A 7,074-nucleotide genomic window follows, 5' to 3' on the forward strand; every position below is an offset into this window, starting at 1 on the left:
TTACAAGACCTTGATAAGACCTCACTTGGACTATTGTATGCAGGTCTGGTCTCCGTTGTGATTCTGATATATTGGAGAGAGTACAAAGGAGAGTGTTAAAAATGATATCAGGATTGTGGAATACTGAAAACAGATTCAGAATCTGTAGACTGCAGACACAAGCAAACAGGAGAAAGAAGGGTGATATGATTGAGATTTACAAACTTCTGAAAGGATCATACAGAATTTCAATTGATGAAATTTTTCAATTTATGGAGGGACGGGGGAAAGGACGAGAGGGCATCCTTGGAAGCTGAGAATGAAGCCTGCTAAGAAGGGAGTGAGGACTAGATTTTTCTCTCATAGGGTGATGCATGATTGGAATGGATTGCCATTGGATGTTGTGAGTGCAAGCAGTGTGAATGAATTCAAGAATAAGTATGATAGCTGGTGTGTGTGTGTGTGTGTGTGTGTAGTATGTGGCCTCCCGTGATGAGTCTCTGACCCCCTGGAGGTCTCTTTTAATAATAATATTGACCACTATCCCTTTGTTTATATAATATCGACTCTATCCCTTTGTTTCTGATACTCCTAGCATTCATGTACATGCATAATAATCAACCTGCACATTTTGTATACTCTTGTCTACAATCTCCATGACATTTGGACATGCAGATTTGGCCAATAACAAAGCACACGAGTTCAATTGTAACTAGAATGGTAGTCACTACTGAACTTCCAACAGTAACTAAGAGTGACTATTGGAAGTTTAATGAATGGTAGGTAGGCGAGATTATGGTAGGTAGGTGACAGAAACAGGCAATATAACTAAGTTACTGAGTGATCAATTTGCAAGTGCAACATCCTGGTGAAGACATTGCAGTGCCAGATATGATAAGAACTAGTGTGAGAATAGAGGCAGATGAACTGAAGGTGCTTAATATATTACAGAATCTTAATGAAAATATAGCATACATCTAATCAGATATCAGTCTGTGTATTACAAGAATGTGAAAAGGAACTGGCAGTGCTGCTGCTCACTCTGTTTCAGTTTCAGCTCTGATGAGTTCCTAAGGAAATGAAAAGAAATGCATTGTGAACAATGTGGAATGCCAGAGTCAGTCATGGTTGCACTGTTAGTGGCTAAATTCAAGAAGAATGAGAGGTAGTGCAAGTTTCCTACAACGAGTCTCTGGAGTCCATTAAGATACCAAAGTAGTAATAATTCTGATGTTTAATACGATGTAAGACAAGTTTATAAACTATATGTTGTGTCTAAACTGACGTTTATGGTCTACATGGACCAGATTAAGAAAAGTATTACACCCAATAAAAATATTTATAGAGAATAATGATCATTGTTCTTCTCCGTAAATATTCTTGAGGATGGTGGCAAATTGGTTTTGAATACATGAATACTATGAATACATAGTGTGAAAATCAGCAATTAAAAAGACTAAAAGAATAACTTTGAAAACAGCAAAGAACAGAAAAAACTTCATCTGCATTCTCGGTAATGATAGGCAACATGGTTTAGTTATTTAAAGCTTTATTTTAATTACTTCACATAAACTGACAAATTAAATTTAGATATAGATAAGAGAATAAGTCAAGTTTAGCAGAAACCAGCTGAATAAATTTATATGGAAAAACAGAGAAATAAGCCAAAACACTAAGTTAGTAGTATACAAGACAGTATTCAAATCAGTTTAACCATGTGAATCTGGAGACCAAAAATATGAATGCATGGAAAATTAGCAGAGGATTAAAACCACATTAAAAACAAAGAAATCAGAAAAGAACCTGACATTATTATTATTATTATGTACACAGATATAATGAAGACAGTTCCATGATGGACCCATATGTCTCATCTTGGTTTCTCAAAGACTGCAGGTTGAAAAGATACTAGCTTTGTCCTGAGCTGATATCCATTTTCTACATCCATAGAAGACCATCTTCTAGGTGGTCTACCAGGTTTTTTTTTTTTTTTTTTTTTTTTTTTTTATGTATCTGGGATATAGTCAGTTATTTTCAAAGTCCATCTAATTTTGCACATATAAAAATGTCCTGTCCATTTTTTTTTCTGTTGTTATAGATATCTTCAACCAAATTTTTGAATCCAGATTTTTTCCTTATTTCAATGCATTTTATATGATCTTTCTTGCTTATGTTACACTCTTCTTTCTATTACCCTTTGAATTGTTATGAGGCTTTGTTCTTCCTTTTTCTTCTTTTTTTTTTTTTTTTTTTTTTTTTTTTTTAAGGGGGGAGGGGTATGTTCCATGTCTCACTGCCATAGAATGATACTTTTAAAAAAAGTTTGATCTTATTTTGACATCTATTTTTTATTTTGTAATGTGTCTTACCTAGTTAAAAGCTTTCCATGCAGCCTTTTTACATTTTTTTTTTCATCTGATATATCATTGTCCATGCTTTATCTCAATAAATGTAGCTTTCCATTCTGTCTCTGACTTTATTATCAATCAAAGAAAACATCCCAACATTCTTCCAACTGCACTACAAAAGCATTCTTCCTAGCTAAGACTCTAGACCTTTTAGTTCCATTATTCAGCAAATCCAGTACTATTTCAAAAATAAAGTCTCTGCAGCAAAAGTTTATTTTTTTTTAATATATATATATTAATATGTGTGTGTGTGTGTGTGTGTGTGTGTGTGTGTGTGTGTGTGTGTGTGCTGCTCCCACCCATGAAAGGTTATTTGTAAACCTGTAGAACACTTCATACTTGGGCAGGACAGGGATACTTCCCCCCCCCTACTTTTATCAATTTCACATATACATATATTTGTATTTTTCATTTATTTTTTTACATAGTCCAGAGTGTAAAGACCAAACATAGAACTTTTTTAAACCACTTCAGACCTACAATAAGCAGAATGGTGGTCTCACACTGGGCAATCACATTCATCTCCCACCTAAAGACAATCACAAACATCTATGCTCAACAGGATTCAAACCTGCAGCCTGCTGGCTGGAGAATGGGCATGCTAACCACTTAATCAACCAAACAGGCCAGCCAGCTTGCATGTTAAAATTTATACTGTACTCCTGAAGATGTGAGAGTAAGAAAATATTGGAGGCATAAACTGCTTATTTTTTTTAATACCCTTGCATGGTTTTGTGTGTGTGGGGGGACATCACCTCACTCCAATAACAAAGAAACCTTTTGATATAGTTTTTCAATTTTGTGCATCTGTGCGAATCTAATACATGAGAATTATTAGCCTATAGTGCATTTATATTAGCATTACATGTCAAATTAAGGTTAGATAATCTAGAAATCTTGCTCTAACAAATACAGAACTTTTTCAGTCTCTAATAAGCAAGATGTAATTTTGCACCTATTTAGAAAGGAGACAAAATTCATCCACCAACTAGAATCATAATATACCTTTAAAAATTGAAATGAGTACAAGTTAAAAATTGAAATAACTTATATTAATAGTAAATGCTAAACATCTAATAGGTGTTTCTCAATCACCCCCCAAAGTATGGATACCCTTGCATGGTTTTGTGTGTGTGGGGGGGGGGGGGGGACATCACCTCACTCCAATAACAAAGAAACCTTTTGATATAGTTTTTCAATTTTGTGCATCTGTGCGAATCTAATACATGAGAATTATTAGCCTATAGTGCATTTATATTAGCATTACATGTCAAATTAAGGTTAGATAATCTAGAAATCTTGCTCTAACAAATACAGAACTTTTTCAGTCTCTAATAAGCAAGATGTAATTTTGCACCTATTTAGAAAGGAGACAAAATTCATCCACCAACTAGAATCATAATATACCTTTAAAAATTGAAATGAGTACAAGTTAAAAATTGAAATAACTTATATTAATAGTAAATGCTAAACATCTAATAGGTGTTTCTCAATCACCCCCCAAAGTATGGATACCCTTGCATGGTTTTGTGTGTGGGGGGGGGGGGACATCACCTCACTCCAATAACAAAGAAACCTTTTGATATAGTTTTTCAATTTTGTGCATCTGTGCGAATCTAATACATGAGAATTATTAGCCTATAGTGCATTTATATTAGCATTACATGTCAAATTAAGGTTAGATAATCTAGAAATCTTGCTCTAACAAATACAGAACTTTTTCAGTCTCTAATAAGCAAGATGTAATTTTGCACCTATTTAGAAAGGAGACAAAATTCATCCACCAACTAGAATCATAATATACCTTTAAAAATTGAAATGAGTACAAGTTAAAAATTGAAATAACTTATATTAATAGTAAATGCTAAACATCTAATAGGTGTTTCTCAATCACCCCCCAAAGTATGGATACCCTTGCATGGTTTTGTGTGGGGGGGGGGGGGGACATCACCTCACTCCAATAACAAAGAAACCTTTTGATATAGTTTTTCAATTTTGTGCATCTGTGCGAATCTAATACATGAGAATTATTAGCCTATAGTGCATTTATATTAGCATTACATGTCAAATTAAGGTTAGATAATCTAGAAATCTTGCTCTAACAAATACAGAACTTTTTCAGTCTCTAATAAGCAAGATGTAATTTTGCACCTATTTAGAAAGGAGACAAAATTCATCCACCAACTAGAATCATAATATACCTTTAAAAATTGAAATGAGTACAAGTTAAAAATTGAAATAACTTATATTAATAGTAAATGCTAAACATCTAATAGGTGTTTCTCAATCACCCCCCAAAGTATGGACACTAAAGTGCATAGTATGTATATATCCTAGCACAGTGACAGGATATACATATGACTGCCATTGAGTTTCTTTAATAGGATTATTGTTGTCTCCCACAAGAAGGGAGACTGTAAATATGGACAGGGTAAGTACAAACCTGTGGCCTAATCCTGCCTGACTGAAGATTAATGAAATTTCAGGGAAGAGAGGATGAAGATATTTTAACAAAGTAACAATTACATGGAGTGGGAGACAGAATATTACTTCCAGAAGAGTATGTCTATCTCAACTCCATCAATGACAGCAAACACTGTCAATCATTATATATATCACAGGCTGTCATATATACATCAACCTATATATGAAAAAGAGGGGGGAAAGTGCGCTAGTTTACATTTAAACGTGTGGTAATAGTTGTGTAACTACCATAACACGAACATTCGCAATATTAGAGGAGGGGAGAAGAGTCTCAAGTAAAGGCAGTTGCACATTATAAATACCGTAACATCCCCTTCCCCAACTCCCAAATCTAAATCTCTTGTGGAGTTCACTGACAGTTTCTCTTGCGACAACCGAAAAATCGCTGTTTTGTGCCACTACTGGAAAATAGCATCCTTTCCCCTCCACAAACTGTATATCTCAACTGTAGTTACATAATCCTATGCGTCACCTTTACCTTTAATGCCTAAAGTTTTGTCAATCAATTTGGGTAGTCGATTGCAACTGTCACTATAGCTGCCTGCACTTGCAGTAAATGGAATAGGTAATTACCATTGAATTACAGGTTAGAGAGTTTGATTACATACGAACATCACTGATTTAATCAATTTCGAATTACATCAATCTATTTCTACAGCAAAACAGAAATGTATAATGAGATAATACATCCATCTGGAATGATTCTTTAGCCAAGATCACAGCATGAAACTGATGTAAATAAAATAAAAAAAAGAGGGGGGTATGATACGTTTCATAAATAGTAACATGACACTTAAATTTAGACTAGAAAACAAATCTTCTGTTTACTATACCATAGTATAGTAAACTATACCAAATACATACTGAAGAAATTAAAATATTTCAAATTTACCTGGGCAATCCTAATTGTACGAAACTGGCTATCACAACATATGTCCGCCATTTTATATGCGTAAGGTAAGTTGAAAATGTCGCACAGATCGAATTTCTAATATTAAAAAGAAGCCGTCGTGGAATACATACATGAAATCATCACTTCCTATATTCAAAAAGCCGTATTACGGAAAGCATTTCAAATAAATAAATAAAAATAAAAAATAAAAACTTCTCTTCAATAGTAGAGCGAAATGCAACAAAACGATCTTGTCAGTGAAATCCAGTGATATCAAAAGTTACACATTACAGACATATCAAACAAGTAATTTAGTAACAAACAGAAATAAAAATGACTAATAGTATGATTAAAGATGAGACAGAAATCTAGAGAAACATGTGTTATAAACATAAATAGTGAAGCCATGTATATACTTTCCAATTCAAAAATTTTGCCTGAATGCAGAAATTGTATGCCACTGTATTTCATATCTAACCACTGTATTTCATATCTAACTAAATATAAAATATGGTTTTCTTATTTAAAAAAAAAAAAAAAGCTGTCTGTTTTTGAAACAAGCAAAAATCAGTTAAATGCATATTTTGTCCCGTTCCTCCTATCCAGTACACCTCAACATCCGGTATATCATGAAGAGAAATACATGTACTAGTAATATGTAAATATTTATATATGTATGCCAATTTGTTATTTATACAGTTAAAAATCCGATTTTTCATAGTTTTTTTTTTTTTAAGAGTTTTCAGTTTTTGAATAGGCAAGTAAAAGTCAGTTCTAAGCACATTTTTGTGTTAAATTATTTTTATCTAGCGCTATTTAACTTTAATGGGCGTAACCAAATCAGTTTACATGAGGTGGCGGACCTAGTGAGGTAATTATTATTATTATTCGTGACACCTCCAAGGAGTCTGAAGACTCATTGCGGGAGGACACCTATTGTACACCTATTGGACACTCTACCACTACACCCAACCTCTACTAACAAAAATTACTAGTTGTGGTGGTGTTGGAAGTGGGCGGTAGATGGCGTTGATGGAGATGATTCGTAGTAGAGGTTAGGTGTAGAGAGAATTGTAGATGTCCTCCCACGATGAGTCTTCGGACTCCTTGGAGGTATCAGGAATAATAATAATAATAATCATCAACATCAGCACATCTACGGGCCACTACCATCACCACCACCACAGCTAGTACTTTTTTTGTCTGTAAATTGCGTGTGTTCTGAAGGGCCGATTTGTCTGTATGCGGGATGAAAAACCCGAGTTTCCGGGAGAAAAAAACCCTGCTACCCCTGTATGAAATCGGCTCTCA

General features: G+C 34.1%; 1 protein-coding gene across 3 annotated transcripts in view; it reads right to left on the reverse strand.

Moving 5' to 3' along the window:
- The window catches only part of LOC150110057 (CXXC-type zinc finger protein 1-like), a 298,921-nt gene extending 292,678 nt beyond the window's left edge, over positions 1 to 6,243 (reverse strand). For 2 of the 3 annotated variants that reach the window (XM_090390972.1, XM_090390959.1), the window contains exon 1: positions 5,764 to 6,243. The gene's annotated coding sequence lies outside the window, so the exon portion shown is untranslated. Of the gene's footprint in view, positions 1 to 5,349; positions 5,394 to 5,763 lie in introns of those variants that run through there. The other variant, XM_090390969.1, reaches the window with a different exon arrangement.
- Between the last annotated feature and the right edge of the window lie 831 nt (positions 6,244 to 7,074).

This window comes from Typopeltis vanoorti, chromosome 1 (assembly GCF_054136105.1).
Source record: "Typopeltis vanoorti isolate ZY-2024b chromosome 1, IOZ_Tvanoo_1.0, whole genome shotgun sequence".
Lineage (NCBI taxonomy): Eukaryota > Metazoa > Arthropoda > Arachnida > Uropygi > Thelyphonidae > Typopeltis > Typopeltis vanoorti.